Below are 15,108 nucleotides of genomic sequence, written 5' to 3'. Positions count from 1 at the left end.
GTAGACTTCTTGATTTGACTTGTTTATTTTGGCCATTTGTGTGTCAGTAGCAGTATTTGTAAAAATGCCTCTTCTACCTAAAAAGTATTGTGACGATGAGGATGGAATTTGAACCCATGCGTACAGAGCACAATGGATTAGCAGTCCATCGCCTTAACCACTCGGCCACCTCGTCTCACTGGTATGCAATCTGGCAAACTTTCCAACACCACTTGCTATACTTCAAAGTCAATTCTTTATGTTCTTGTAGATTGTGTCATTTTCACAATCACGAGCTTGATAGCAAGTCGACTTTCAACCATCCTTGGCTTTAGGAACATTTATTTAATTTTAACCGATACTTGTGAACAAATCCACCATCATCCACCTCACAAACAAAAATGATTTTTAATACTTCTGGCCAATAACATGACCTTCTCTGTAAAAGTAATGTATTAATTTTCACTAAATGTGTTCTATGCTTGTCTTTATTTAAATGACAGACTATGTTTCATGAGTTACAGTAATTTGAAATCTCTGCAAATATTACAAACATCACCATTTCGAGTTTGCTGTCACTGTAATGTAAACAAGAAAATTATGCAGGAATAAGGTTTAACCTATATTAAGGGCTTTTCTCTGCTGTCAATTTTTTTTAGCTGCACCCCATATCAGTTTAACAAAGCCCAAGAAATGTCATAGACTTTAATTATCTAAACATAAATTATTTTAACCTATACTTGTGAGCTAATCCACCATCATGCGGAAATAAAGCATTTGCAAAATAAATTCTAGATAGTAGTATTGACATTGCATGTTCAAATATCAAGACACTTGCTCATGTTTACCATCTTAAAGTAAACTTCTTGATTTTACTTGTTTATTTTGGCCATTTTTGTGTCAGCTTCACTTGCTGGTTTATGAAGCAGTATTTGTTAAAATGCCTCTTTTACCTAAAGAGCATTGTGACGACGAGGATGGGATTTGAACCCATGCGTGCAGAGCACAATGGATTAGCAGTCCATCGCCTTAACCACTCGGCCACCTCGTCTCACTGGTATGCATTCTGGCAAACTTTCCAATACCACTTGTTATACTTCAAAGTCAATTCTTTATGTTCTTGTAGATTGTGTCATTTTCACAATCACGAGCTTGATAGCAAGTTGACTTTAAACCATCCTTGGCTTTAGGAACATTTATTTAATTTTAACCGATACTTGTGAACAAATCCACAAATCCACCATCATCCACCTTTAGGAACATTTATTTAATTTTAACCGATACTTGTGAACAAATCCACCATCATCCACCTCACAAACAAAAATGATTTTTAATACTTCTGGCCAATAACATGACCTAATCTGTAAAAGTAATGTATTAATTTTCACTAAATGTGTTCTATGCTTGTCTTTAATGAAGTGACAGACTATTTTTCATGAGTTACAGTAATTTGAAATCTCTGCAAATATTACAAACATCACCATTTCGAGTTTGCTGTCACTGTAATGTAAACAAGAACATTATGCAGGAATAAGGTTTAACCTATATTAAGGGCTTTTCTCTGCTCTAATTTTTTTTTAACTGCACCCCATATCAGTTTAACAAAGCCCAAGAAATGTCATAGACTTTAATTATCTAAACATAAATTATTTTAACCTATACTTGTGAGCTAATCCACCATCATGGGGAAATAAAGCATTTGCAAAATAAATTCTAGATAGTAGTATTGACATTGCATGTTCAAATATCAAGACACTTGCTCATGTTTACCATCTTAAAGTAGACTTCTTGATTTGACTTGTTTATTTAGGCCATTTTTGTGTCAGCTTCACTTGCTGGTTTATGAAGCAGTATTTGTAAAAATGCCTCTTCTACCTAAAGAGCATTGTGACGACGAGTATGGGATTTGAAACCATGCGTGCAGAGCACAATGGATTAGCAGTCCATCGCCTTAAGCACTCGGCCACCTCGTCTCACTGGTATGCAATCTGGCAAACTTTCCAACACCACTTGTTATACTTCAAAGTCAATTCTTTATGTTCTTGTAGATTGTGTCATTTTCACAATCACGAGCTTGATAGCAAGTTGACTTTCAACCATCCTAGGCTTTAGGAACATTTATTTAATTTTAACCGATACTTGTGAACAAATCCACCATCATCCACATCACAAACAAAAATGTTTTTTAATACTTCTGGCCAATAACATGACCTTCTCTGTAAAAGTAATGTATTAATTTTCACTAAATGTGTTCTATGCTTGTCTTTAATGAAGTGACAGACTTTGTTTCATGAGTTACAGTAATCTGAAATCTCTGCAAATATTACAAATATCACCATTTCGAGTTTGCTGTCACTGTAATGTAAACAAGAAAATTATGCAGGAATAAGGTTTAACTAATATTAAGGGCTTTTCTCTGCTGTAATTTTTTTTAACTGCACCCCATATCAGTTTAACAAAGCCCAAGAAATGTCATAGACTTTAATTATCTAAACATAAATTATTTTAACCTATACTTGTGAGCTAATCCACTATCATGGGGAAATAAAGCATTTGCAAAATAAATTCTAGATAGTAGTATTGACATTGCATGTTCAAATATCAAGACACTTGCTCATGTTTACCATCTTAAAGTAGACTTCTTGATTTGACTTGTTTATTTAGGCCATTTTTGTGTCAGCTTCACTTGCTGGTTTATGAAGCAGTATTTGTAAAAATGCCTGTTCTACCTAAAGAGCATTGTGACGACGATGATGGGATTTGAACCCATGCGTGCAGAGCACAATGGATTAGCAGTCCATCGCCTTAACCACTCAGCCACCTCGTCTCACTGGTATGCAATCTGGCAAACTTTCCAACACCACTTGTTATACTTCAAAGTCAATTCTTTATGTTCTTGTAGATTGTGTCATTTTCACAATCACGAGCTTGATAGCAAGTTGACTTTCAACCATCCTTGGCTTTAGGAACATTTATTTAATTTTAACCGATACTTGTGAACAAATCCACCATCATCCACATCAGAAACAAAAATGTTTATTAATACTTCTGGCCAATAACATGACCTTCTCTGTAAAAGTAATTTATTAATTTTCACTAAATGTGTTCTATGCTTGTCTTTAATAAAGTGACAGACTATGTTTCATGAGTTACAGTAATTTGAAATCTCTGCAAATATTACAAACATCACCATTTCGAGTTTGCTGTCACTGTAATGTAAACAAGAAAATTATGCAGGAATAAGGTTTAACCTATATTAAGGGCTTTTCTCTGCTGTAAAATTTTTTAACAGCACACCATATCAGTTTAACAAAGCAAAAGAAATGTCATAGACATTAATTATCTAAACATAAATCATTTTAACCTATACTTGTGAGCTAATCCACCATCATGGGGGATAAAGCATTTGCAAAATAAATTCTAGATAGTAGTATTGACATTGCATGTTCAAATATCAAGACACTTGCTCATGTTTACCATCTTAAAGTAGACTTCTTGATTTAGGCCATTTTTGTGTCAGCTTCACTTGCTGGTTTATGAAGCAGTATTTGTAAAAATGCCTCTTCTACCTAAAGAGCATTGTGACGACGAGAATGGAATTTGAACCCATGCGTGCAGAGCACAATGTATTAGCAGTCCATCGCCTTAACCACTCAGCCACCTCGTCTCACTGGTATGCAATCTGGCAAACTTTCCAACACCACTTGTTATACTTCAAAGTCAATTCTTTATGTTCTTGTAGATTGTGTCACTTTCACAATCACGAGCTTGATAGTAAGTCGACTTTCAACCATCCTTGGCTTTAGGAACATTTATTTAATTTTAACCGATACTTGTGAACAAATCCACCTCACAAACAAAAATGAGTTTTAATACTTCTGGCCAATAACATGACCTTCTCTGTAAAAGTAATGTATTACTTTTCACTAAATGTGTTCTATGTTTGTCTTTAATGAAGTGACAGACTATGCTACATGAGTTACAGTAATTTCAAATCTCTGCAAATATTACAAACATCACCATTTAGAGTTTGCTGTCACTGTAATGTAAACAAGAAAATTATGCAGGAATAAGGTTTAACCTATATTAAGGGCTCTGCGGTAAAAATTTTTTAACTGCATCCCATATCAGTTTAACAAAGCCCAAGAAATGTCATAGACTTTAATTATCTAAACATAAATCATTTTAACCTATACTTGTGAGCTAATCCACCATCATGGGGGATAAAGCATTTGCAAAATAAATTCTAGATAGTAGTATTGACATTGCATGTTCAAATATCAAGACACTTGCTCATGTTTACCATCTTAAAGTAGACTTCTTGATTTGACTTGTTTATTTTGGCCATTTGTGTGTCAGTAGCAGTATTTGTAAAAATGCCTTTTCTACCTAAAAAGTATAGTGACGACGAGGATGGGATTTGAACCCATGCGTTGGATTAGCAGTGCATCGCCTTAACCACTCGGCCACCTCGTCTCACTGGTATGCAATCTGGCAAACTTTCCAACACCACTTGTTATACTTCAAAGTCAATTCTTTATGTTCTTGTAGATTGTGTCACTTTCACAATCACGAGCTTGATAGTAAGTCGACTTTCAACCATCCTTGGCTTTAGGAACATTTATTTAATTTTAACCGATACTTGTGAACAAATCCACCTCACAAACAAAAATGATTTTTAATACTTCTGGCCAATAACATGACCTTCTCTGTAAAAGTAATGTATTACTTTTCACTAAATGTGTTCTATGCTTGTCTTTAATGAAGTGACAGACTATGCTACATGAGTTACAGTAATTTCAAATCTCTGCAAATATTACAAACATCACCATTTAGAGTTTGCTGTCACTGTAATGTAAACAAGAAAATTATGCAGGAATAAGGTTTAACCTATATTAAGGGCTCTGCAGTAAATTTTTTTAACTGCATCCCATATCAGTTTAACAAAGCCCAAGAAATGTCATAGACTTTAATTATCTAAACATAAATCATTTTAACCTATACTTGTGAGCTAATCCACCATCATGGGGGATAAAGCATTTGCAAAATAAATTCTAGATAGTAGTATTGACATTGCATGTTCAAATATCAAGACACTTGCTCATGTTTACCATCTTAAAGTAAACTTCTTGATTTGACTTGTTTCTTTTGGCCATTTGTGTGTCAGTAGCAGTATTTGTAAAAATGCCTTTTCTACCTAAAAAGTATAGTGACGACGAGGATGGGATTTGAACCCATGCGTTGGATTAGCAGTGCATCGCCTTAACCACTCGGCCACCTCGTCTCACTGGTATGCAATCTGGCAAACTTTCCAACACCACTTGTTATACTTCAAAGTCAATTCTTTATGTTCTTGTAGATTGTGTCATTTTCACAATCACGAGCTTGATAGCAAGTCGACTTTCAACCATCCTTGGCTTTAGGAACATTTATTTAATTTTAACCGAAACTTGTGAACAAATCCACCATCACCCACCTCACAAACAAAAATGATTTTTAATACTTCTGGCCAATAACATGACCTTCTCTGTAAAAGTAATGTATTAACTTTCACTAAATATGTTCTATGCTTGTCTTTAATGAAGTGACAGACTATGTTACATGAGTTACAGTAATTTCAAATCTCTGCAAATATTACAAACATCACCATTTAGAGTTGCTGTCACTGTAATGTAAACAAGAAAATTATGCAGGAATAAGGTTTAACCTATATTAAGGGCTCTGCTGTAAAAAAAATTAACTGCATCCCATATCAGTTTAACAAAGCCCAAGAAATGTCATAGACTTTAATTATCTAAACATAAATCATTTTTACCTATACTTGTGAGCTAATCCACCATCATGGGGAAATAAAGCATTTGCAAAATAAATTCTAGATAGTAGTATTGACATTGCATGTTCAAATATCAAGACACTTGCTCATGTTTACCATCTTAAAGTAGACTTCTTGATTTGACTTGTTTATTTTGGCCATTTGTGTGTCAGCTTTTGTAGCAGTATTTGTAAAAATGCCTCTTCTACCTAAAAAGCATTGTGACGATGAGGATGGCATTTGAACCCATGCGTGCAGAGCACAATGGATTAGCAGCCCATCGCCTTAACCATTCGGCCACCTCGTCTCACTGGTATGCAATCAAGCAAACTTTCCAACACCACTTGTTATACTTCAAAGTCAATTCTATATGTTCTTGTAGATTGTGTCATTTTCACAATCACGAGCTTGATAGCAAGTTGACTTTCAACCATCCTTGGCTTTAGGAACATTTATTTAATTTTAACCGATACTTGTGAACAAATCCACCATCATCCACATCACAAACAAAAATGTTTTTTAATACTTCTGGCCAATAACATGACCTTCTCTGTAAAAGTAATTTATTAATTTTCACTAAATGTGTTCTATGCTTGTCTTTAATGAAGTGACAGACTATGTTTCATGAGTTACAGTAATTTGAAATCTCTGCAAATATTACAAACATCACCATTTCGAGTTTGCTGTCACTGTAATGTAAACAAGAAAAATATGCAGGAATAAGGTTTAACCTATATTAAGGGCTTTTCTCTGCTGTAAAAATTTTTAACAGCACCCCATATCAGTTTAACAAAGCCAAAGAAATGTCATAGACTTTAATTATCTAAACATAAATCATTTTAACCTATACTTGTGAGCTAATCCACCATCATGGGGGATAAAGCATTTGCAAAATAAATTCTAGATAGTAGTATTGACATTGCATGTTCAAATATCAAGACACTTGCTCATGTTTACCATCTTAAAGTAGACTTCTTGATTTAGGCCATTTTTGTGTCAGCTTCACTTGCTGGTTTATGAAGCAGTATTTGTAAAAATGCCTCTTCTACCTAAAAAACATTGTGACGACGAGAATGGAATTTGAACCCATGCGTGCAGAGCACAATGGATTAGCAGTACATCACCTTAACCACTCGGCCACCTCGTCTCACTGGTATGCAATCTGGCAAACTTTCCAACACCACTTGTTATACTTCAAAGTCAATTCTTTATGTTCTTGTAGATTGTGTCACTTTCACAATCACGAGCTTGATAGTAAGTCGACTTTCAACCATCCTTGGCTTTAGGAACATTTATTTAATTTTAACCGATACTTGTGAACAAATCCACCTCACAAACAAAAATGATTTTTAATACTTCTGGCCAATAACATGACCTTCTCTGTAAAAGTAATGTATTACTTTTCACTAAATGTGTTCTATGCTTGTCTTTAATGAAGTGACAGACTATGCTACATGAGTTACAGTAATTTCAAATCTCTGCAAATATTACAAACATCACCATTTAGAGTTTGCTGTCACTGTAATGTAAACAAGAAAATTATGCAGGAATAAGGTTTAACCTATATTAAGGGCTCTGCGGTAAAAAATTTTTAACTGCATCCCATATCAGTTTAACAAAGCCCAAGAAATGTCATAGACTTTAATTATCTAAACATAAATCATTTTAACCTATACTTGTGAGCTAATCCACCATCATGGGGGATAAAGCATTTGCAAAATAAATTCTAGATAGTAGTATTGACATTGCATGTTCAAATATCAAGACACTTGCTCATGTTTACCATCTTAAAGTAAACTTCTTGATTTGACTTGTTTCTTTTGGCCATTTGTGTGTCAGTAGCAGTATTTGTAAAAATGCCTTTTCTACCTAAAAAGTATAGTGACGACGAGGATGGGATTTGAACCCATGCGTACAGAGCACAATGGATTAGCAGTGCATCGCCTTAACCACTCGGCCACCTCATCTCACTGGTATGCAACCTGGCAAACTTTCCAACACCACTTGTTATACTTCAAAGTCAATTCTTTATGTTCTTGTAGATTGTGTCATTTTCACAATCACGAGCTTGATAGCAAGTCGACTTTCAACCATCCTTGGCTTTAGGAACATTTATTTAATTTTAACCGAAACTTGTGAACAAATCCACCATCACCCACCTCACAAACAAAAATGATTTTTAATACTTCTGGCCAATAACATGACCTTCTCTGTAAAAGTAATGTATTAATTTTCACTAAATATGTTCTATGCTTGTCTTTAATGAAGTGACAGACTATGTTACATGAGTTACAGTAATTTCAAATCTCTGCAAATATTACAAACATCACCATTTAGAGTTGCTGTCACTGTAATGTAAACAAGAAAATTATGCAGGAATAAGGTTTAACCTATATTAAGGGCTCTGCTGTAAAAAAGATTAACTGCATCCCATATCAGTTTAACAAAGCCCAAGAAATGTCATAGACTTTAATTATCTAAACATAAATCATTTTAACCTATACTTGTGAGCTAATCCACCATCATGGGGAAATAAAGCATTTGCAAAATAAATTCTAGATATTAGTATTGACATTGCATGTTCAAATATCAAGACACTTGCTCATGTTTACCATCTTAAAGTAGACTTCTTGATTTGACTTGTTTATTTTGGCCATTTGTGTGTCAGCTTTTGTAGCAGTATTTGTAAAAATGCCTCTTCTACCTAAAAAGCATTGTGACGATGAGGATGGCATTTGAACCCATGCGTGCAGAGCACAATGGATTAGCAGCCCATCGCCTTAACCACTCGGCCACCTCGTCTCACTGGTATGCAATCAAGCAAACTTTCCAACACCACTTGTTATACTTCAAAGTCAATTCTATATGTTCTTGTAGATTGTGTCATTTTCACAATCACGAGCTTGATAGCAAGTCGACTTTCAACCATCCTTGGCTTTAGGAACATTTATTTAATTTTTACTGATACTTGTGAACAAATCCACCATCATCCACCTCACAAACAAAAATGATTTTTAATTCTTCTGGCCAATAACATGACCTTCTCTGTAAAAGTAATGTAATAATTTTCACTAAATGTGTTCTATGCTTGTCTTTAATGAAGTGACAGACTATGTTACATGAGTTACAGTAATTTGAAATCTCTGCAAATATTACAAACATCACCATTTAGAGTTTGCTGTCACTGTAATGTAAACAAGAAAATGATGCAGGAATAAGTTTTAACCTATATTAAGGGCTTTTCTCTGCTGTAAAATTTTTTAACTGCACCCCATATCAGTTTAACAAAGCCCAAGAAATGACTTAGACTTTAATTATCTAAACATAAATTATTTTAACCTATACTACTGAGCTAATCCACCATCATGGGGAAATAAAGCATTTGCAAAATAAATTCTAGATAGTAGTATTTACATTGCATGTTCAAATATCAAGACACTTGCTCATGTTTACCATCTTAAAGTAGACTTCTTGATTTGACTTGTTTATTTTGGCCATTTGTGTGTCAGTAGCAGTATTTGTAAAAATGCCTCTTCTACCTAAAGAGCATTGTGACGACGAGGATGGGATTTGTATCCATGCGTGCAGAGCACAATGGATTAGCAGTCCATCACCTTAACCACTCGGCCACCTCATCTCACTGGTATGCAATCTGGCAAACTTTCCAACACCACTTGTTATACTTCAAAGTCAATTCTTTATGTTCTTGTAGATTGTGTCATTTTCACAATCACGAGCTTGATAGCAAGTTGACTTTCAACCATCCTTGGCTTTAGGAACATTTATTTTTTTTTAAACGATACTTGTGAACAAATCCACCATCACCCACCTCACAAACAAAAATGATTTTTAATACTTCTGGCTAATAACATGACCTTCTCTGTAAAAGTAATGTATTAATTTTCACTAAATGTGTTCTATGCTTGTCTTTAATGAAGTGACAGACTATGTTACATGAGTTACAGTAATTTCAAATCTCTGCAAATATTACAAACATCACCATTTAGAGTTTGCTGTCACTGTAATGTAAACAAGAAAATTATGCAGGAATAAGGTTTAACCTATATTAAGGGCTCTGCTGTAAAAATTTTTTAACTGCATCCCATATCAGTTTAACAAAGCCCAAGAAATGTCATAGACTTTAATTATCTAAACATAAATCATTTTAACCTATACTTGTGAGCTAATCCACCATCATGGGGGATAAAGCATTTGCAAAATAAATTCTAGATAGTAGTATTGACATTGCATGTTCAAATATCAAGACACTTACTCATGTTTACCATCTTAAAGTAGACTTCTTGATTTGACTTGTTTATTTAGGCCATTTTTGTGTCAGCTTCACTTGCTGGTTTATGAAGCAGTATTTGTAAAAATGCCTCTTCTACCTAAAGAGCATTGTGACGACGAGGATGGGATTTGAACCCATGCGTGCAGAGCACAATGGATTAGCAGTCCATCGCCTTAAGCACTCGGCCACCTCGTCTCACTGGTATGCAATCTGGCAAACTTTCCAACACCACTTGTTATACTTCAAAGTCAATTCTTTATGTTCTTGTAGATTGTGTCATTTTCACAATCACGAGCTTGATAGCAAGTTGACTTTCAACCATCCTTGGCTTTAGGAACATTTATTTAATTTTAACCGATACTTGTGAACAAATCCACCATCATCCACATCACAAACAAAAATGTTTTTTAATACTTCTGGCCAATAACATGACCTTCTCTGTAAAAGTAATGTATTAATTTTCACTAAATGTGTTCTATGCTTGTCTTTAATAAAGTGACAGACTTTGTTTCATGAGTTACAGTAATTTGAAATCTCTGCAAATATTACAAATATCACCATTTCGAGTTTGCTGTCACTGTAATGTAAACAAGAAAATTATGCAGGAATAAGGTTTAACTAATATTAAGGGCTTTTCTCTGCTGTAAATTTTTTTAACTGCACCCCATATCAGTTTAACAAAGCCCAAGAAATGTCATAGACTTTAATTATCTAAACATAAATTATTTTAAACTATACTTGTGAGCTAATCCACTATCATGGGGAAATAAAGCATTTGCAAAATAAATTCTAGATAGTAGTATTGACATTGCATGTTCAAATATCAAGACACTTGCTCATGTTTACCATCTTAAAGTAGACTTCTTGATTTGACTTGTTTATTTAGGCCATTTTTGTGTCAGCTTCACTTGCTGGTTTATGAAGCAGTATTTGTAAAAATGCCTCTTCTACCTAAAGAGCATTGTGACGATGAGGATGGGATTTGAACCCATGCGTGCAGCGCACAATGGATTAGCAGTCCATCGCCTTAACCACTCGGCCACCTCGTCTCACTGGTATGCAATCTGGCAAACTTTCCAACACCACTTGTTATACTTCAAAGTCAATTCTTTATGTTCTTGTAGATTGTGTCATTTTCACAATCACGAGCTTGATAGCAAGTTGACTTTCAACCATCCTTGGCTTTAGGAACATTTATTTAATTTTAACCAATACTTGTGAACAAATCCACCATCATCCACATCACAAACAAAAATGTTTTTTAATACTTCTGGCCAATAACATGACCTTCTCTGTAAAAGTAATTTATTAATTTTCACTAAATGTGTTCTATGCTTGTCTTTAATGAAGTGACAGACTATGTTTCATGAGTTACAGTAATTTGAATTCTCTGCAAATATTACAAACATCACCATTTCGAGTTTGCTGTCACTGTAATGTAAACAAGAAAAATATGCAGGAATAAGGTTTAACCTATATTAAGGGCTTTTCTCTGCTGTAAAAATTTTTAACAGCACCCCATATCAGTTTAACAAAGCCAAAGAAATGTCATAGACTTTAATTATCTAAACATAATTCATTTTAACCTATACTTGTGAGCTAATCCACCATCATGGGGGATAAAGCATTTGCAAAATAAATTCTAGATAGTAGTATTGACATTGCATGTTCAAATATCAAGACACTTGCTCATGTTTACCATCTTAAAGTAGACTTCTTGATTTAGGCCATTTTTGTGTCAGCTTCACTTGCTGGTTTATGAAGCAGTATTTGTAAAAATGCCTCTTCTACCTAAAAAACATTGTGACGACGAGAATGGAATTTGAACCCATGCGTGCAGAGCACAATGGATTAGCAGTCCATCGCCTTAACCACTCGGCCACCTCGTCTCACTGGTATGCAATCTGGCAAACTTTCCAACACCACTTGTTATACTTCAAAGTCAATTCTTTATGTTCTTGTAGATTGTGTCACTTTCACAATCACGAGCTTGATAGTAAGTCGACTTTCAACCATCCTTGGCTTTAGGAACATTTATTTAATTTTAACCGATACTTGTGAACAAATCCACCTCACAAACAAAAATGATTTTTAATACTTCTGGCCAATAACATGACCTTCTCTGTAAAAGTAATGTATTACTTTTCACTAAATGTGTTCTATGCTTGTCTTTAATGAAGTGACAGACTATGCTACATGAGTTACAGTAATTTCAAATCTCTGCAAATATTACAAACATCACCATTTAGAGTTTGCTGTCACTGTAATGTAAACAAGAAAATTATGCAGGAATAAGGTTTAACCTATATTAAGGGCTCTGCGGTAAAAAATTTTTAACTGCATCCCATATCAGTTTAACAAAGCCCAAGAAATGTCATAGACTTTAATTATCTAAACATAAATCATTTTAACCTATACTTGTGAGCTAATCCACCATCATGGGGGATAAAGCATTTGCAAAATAAATTCTAGATAGTAGTATTGACATTGCATGTTCAAATATCAAGACACTTGCTCATGTTTACCATCTTAAAGTAAACTTCTTGATTTGACTTGTTTCTTTTGGCCATTTGTGTGTCAGTAGCAGTATTTGTAAAAATGCCTTTTCTACCTAAAAAGTATAGTGACGACGAGGATGGGATTTGAACCCATGCGTACAGAGCACAATGGATTAGCAGTGCATCGCCTTAACCACTCGGCCACCTCATCTCACTGGTATGCAACCTGGCAAACTTTCCAACACCACTTGTTATACTTCAAAGTCAATTCTTTATGTTCTTGTAGATTGTGTCATTTTCACAATCACGAGCTTGATAGCAAGTCGACTTTCAACCATCCTTGGCTTTAGGAACATTTATTTAATTTTAACCGAAACTTGTGAACAAATCCACCATCACCCACCTCACAAACAAAAATGATTTTTAATACTTCTGGCCAATAACATGACCTTCTCTGTAAAAGTAATGTATTAATTTTCACTAAATATGTTCTATGCTTGTCTTTAATGAAGTGACAGACTATGTTACATGAGTTACAGTAATTTCAAATCTCTGCAAATATTACAAACATCACCATTTAGAGTTGCTGTCACTGTAATGTAAACAAGAAAATTATGCAGGAATAAGGTTTAACCTATATTAAGGGCTCTGCTGTAAAAAAGATTAACTGCATCCCATATCAGTTTAACAAAACCCAAGAAATGTCATAGACTTTAATTATCTAAACATAAATCATTTTAACCTATACTTGTGAGCTAATCCACCATCATGGGGAAATAAAGCATTTGCAAAATAAATTCTAGATAGTAGTATTGACATTGCATGTTCAAATATCAAGACACTTGCTCATGTTTACCATCTTAAAGTAGACTTCTTGATTTGACTTGTTTATTTTGGCCATTTGTGTGTCAGTGGCAGTATTTGTAAAAATGCCTCTTCTACCTAAAAAGTATTGTGTCGACGAGGATGGGATTTGAACACATGCGTACAGAGCACAATGGATTAGCAGTCTATCGCCTTAACCACTCGGCCACCTCGTCTCACTGGTATGCAATCTGGCAAACTTTCCAACACCACTTGTTATACTTCAAAGTCAATTCTTTATGTTCTTGTAGATTGTGTCATTTTCACAATCACGAGCTTGATAGCAAGTCGACTTTCAACCATCCTTGGCTTTAGGAACATTTATTTAATTTTAACCGATACTTGTGAACAAATCCACCATCATCCACCTCACAAACAAAAATGATTTTTAATACTTCTGGCCAATAACATGACCTTCTCTGTAAAAGTAATGTATTAATTTTCACTAAATGTGTTCAATGCTTGTCTTTATTTAAATGACAGACTATGTTTCATGAGTTACAGTAATTTGAAATCTCTGCAAATATTACAAACATCACCATTTAGAGTTTGCTGTCACTGTAATGTAAACAAGAAAATTATGCAGGAACAAGGTTTAACCTATATTAAGGGCTTTTCTCTGCTGTCAATTTTTTTAACTGCACCCCATATCAGTTTAACAAAGCCCAAGAAATGTCATAGACTTTAATTATCTAAACATAAATTATTTTAACCTATACTTGTGAGCTAATCCACCATCATGCGGAAATAAAGCATTTGCAAAATAAATTCTAGATAGTAGTATTGACATTGCATGTTCAAATATCAAGACACTTGCTCATGTTTACCATCTTAAAGTAGACTTCTTGATTTGACTTGTTTATTTTGGCCATTTGTGTGTCAGCTTTTGTAGCAGTATTTGTAAAAATGCCTCTTCTACCTAAAAAGCATTGTGACGATGAGGATAGGATTTGAACCCATGCGTGCAGAGCACAATGGATTAGCAGTCCATCGCCTTAACCACTCGGCCACCTCTTCTCACTGGTATGCAATCAGGCAAACTTTCCAACACCACTTGTTATACTTCAAAGTCAATTCTATATGCTCTTGTAGATTGTGTCATTTTCACAATCACGAGCTTGATAGCAAGTCGACTTTCAACCATCCTTGGCTTTAGGAACATTTATTTAATTTTTACTGATACTTGTGAACAAATCCACCATCATCCACCTCACAAACAAAAATGATTTTTAATACTTCTGGCCAATAACATGACCTTCTCTGTAAAAGTAATGTATTAATTTTCACTAAATGTGTTCTATGCTTGTCTTTAATGAAGTGACAGACTATGTTTCATGAGTTACAGTAATTTGAAATCTCTGCAAATATTACAAACATCACCATTTCGAGTTTGCTGTCACTGTAATGTAAACAAGAAAATTATGCAGGAATAAGGTTTAACCTATATTAAGGGCTTTTCTCTGCTGTAAATTTTTTTAACTGCACCCCATATCAGTTTAACGAAGCCCAAGAAATGTCATAGACTTTAATTATCTAAACATAAATCATTTTAACCTATACTTGTGAGCTAATCCACCATCATGGGGGATAAAGCATTTGCAAAATAAATTCTAGATAGTAGTATTGACATTGCATGTTCAAATATCAAATATCAAGACACTTGC

General features: G+C 34.4%; 18 non-coding genes across 18 annotated transcripts; all 18 read right to left on the bottom strand.

The window, feature by feature from the left end:
- Positions 1-93: 93 nt before the first annotated feature.
- TRNAS-GCU (transfer RNA serine (anticodon GCU)) lies at positions 94-175 on the bottom strand. The gene has a single exon. It is a non-coding gene; the product is annotated as a tRNA-Ser (tRNA).
- A 773-nt stretch (positions 176-948) lies between these two features.
- Positions 949-1,030, bottom strand: TRNAS-GCU (transfer RNA serine (anticodon GCU)). Its single transcript has one exon. It is a non-coding gene; the product is annotated as a tRNA-Ser (tRNA).
- Positions 1,031-1,870: 840 nt separating this feature from the next.
- On the bottom strand, positions 1,871-1,952 carry TRNAS-GCU (transfer RNA serine (anticodon GCU)). Its single transcript has one exon. It is a non-coding gene; the product is annotated as a tRNA-Ser (tRNA).
- Positions 1,953-2,724: 772 nt separating this feature from the next.
- On the bottom strand, positions 2,725-2,806 carry TRNAS-GCU (transfer RNA serine (anticodon GCU)). Its single transcript has one exon. It is a non-coding gene; the product is annotated as a tRNA-Ser (tRNA).
- Positions 2,807-3,564: 758 nt separating this feature from the next.
- TRNAS-GCU (transfer RNA serine (anticodon GCU)) lies at positions 3,565-3,646 on the bottom strand. The gene has a single exon. It is a non-coding gene; the product is annotated as a tRNA-Ser (tRNA).
- Positions 3,647-4,384: 738 nt separating this feature from the next.
- On the bottom strand, positions 4,385-4,455 carry TRNAS-GCU (transfer RNA serine (anticodon GCU)). Its single transcript has one exon. It is a non-coding gene; the product is annotated as a tRNA-Ser (tRNA).
- A 737-nt stretch (positions 4,456-5,192) lies between these two features.
- On the bottom strand, positions 5,193-5,263 carry TRNAS-GCU (transfer RNA serine (anticodon GCU)). Its single transcript has one exon. It is a non-coding gene; the product is annotated as a tRNA-Ser (tRNA).
- A 753-nt stretch (positions 5,264-6,016) lies between these two features.
- On the bottom strand, positions 6,017-6,098 carry TRNAS-GCU (transfer RNA serine (anticodon GCU)). Its single transcript has one exon. It is a non-coding gene; the product is annotated as a tRNA-Ser (tRNA).
- Positions 6,099-6,856: 758 nt separating this feature from the next.
- On the bottom strand, positions 6,857-6,938 carry TRNAS-GCU (transfer RNA serine (anticodon GCU)). The gene has a single exon. It is a non-coding gene; the product is annotated as a tRNA-Ser (tRNA).
- A 738-nt stretch (positions 6,939-7,676) lies between these two features.
- On the bottom strand, positions 7,677-7,758 carry TRNAS-GCU (transfer RNA serine (anticodon GCU)). Its single transcript has one exon. It is a non-coding gene; the product is annotated as a tRNA-Ser (tRNA).
- A 753-nt stretch (positions 7,759-8,511) lies between these two features.
- On the bottom strand, positions 8,512-8,593 carry TRNAS-GCU (transfer RNA serine (anticodon GCU)). Its single transcript has one exon. It is a non-coding gene; the product is annotated as a tRNA-Ser (tRNA).
- A 753-nt stretch (positions 8,594-9,346) lies between these two features.
- TRNAS-GCU (transfer RNA serine (anticodon GCU)) lies at positions 9,347-9,428 on the bottom strand. Its single transcript has one exon. It is a non-coding gene; the product is annotated as a tRNA-Ser (tRNA).
- A 767-nt stretch (positions 9,429-10,195) lies between these two features.
- Positions 10,196-10,277, bottom strand: TRNAS-GCU (transfer RNA serine (anticodon GCU)). Its single transcript has one exon. It is a non-coding gene; the product is annotated as a tRNA-Ser (tRNA).
- A 772-nt stretch (positions 10,278-11,049) lies between these two features.
- On the bottom strand, positions 11,050-11,131 carry TRNAS-GCU (transfer RNA serine (anticodon GCU)). Its single transcript has one exon. It is a non-coding gene; the product is annotated as a tRNA-Ser (tRNA).
- Positions 11,132-11,889: 758 nt separating this feature from the next.
- Positions 11,890-11,971, bottom strand: TRNAS-GCU (transfer RNA serine (anticodon GCU)). The gene has a single exon. It is a non-coding gene; the product is annotated as a tRNA-Ser (tRNA).
- A 738-nt stretch (positions 11,972-12,709) lies between these two features.
- TRNAS-GCU (transfer RNA serine (anticodon GCU)) lies at positions 12,710-12,791 on the bottom strand. The gene has a single exon. It is a non-coding gene; the product is annotated as a tRNA-Ser (tRNA).
- A 747-nt stretch (positions 12,792-13,538) lies between these two features.
- TRNAS-GCU (transfer RNA serine (anticodon GCU)) lies at positions 13,539-13,620 on the bottom strand. The gene has a single exon. It is a non-coding gene; the product is annotated as a tRNA-Ser (tRNA).
- A 759-nt stretch (positions 13,621-14,379) lies between these two features.
- TRNAS-GCU (transfer RNA serine (anticodon GCU)) lies at positions 14,380-14,461 on the bottom strand. The gene has a single exon. It is a non-coding gene; the product is annotated as a tRNA-Ser (tRNA).
- Positions 14,462-15,108: the final 647 nt, after the last annotated feature.

Source organism: Pseudophryne corroboree, chromosome 11, assembly GCF_028390025.1.
Source record: "Pseudophryne corroboree isolate aPseCor3 chromosome 11, aPseCor3.hap2, whole genome shotgun sequence".
NCBI lineage: Eukaryota > Metazoa > Chordata > Amphibia > Anura > Myobatrachidae > Pseudophryne > Pseudophryne corroboree.
This window is presented reverse-complemented; position numbering and strand designations above follow the sequence as displayed.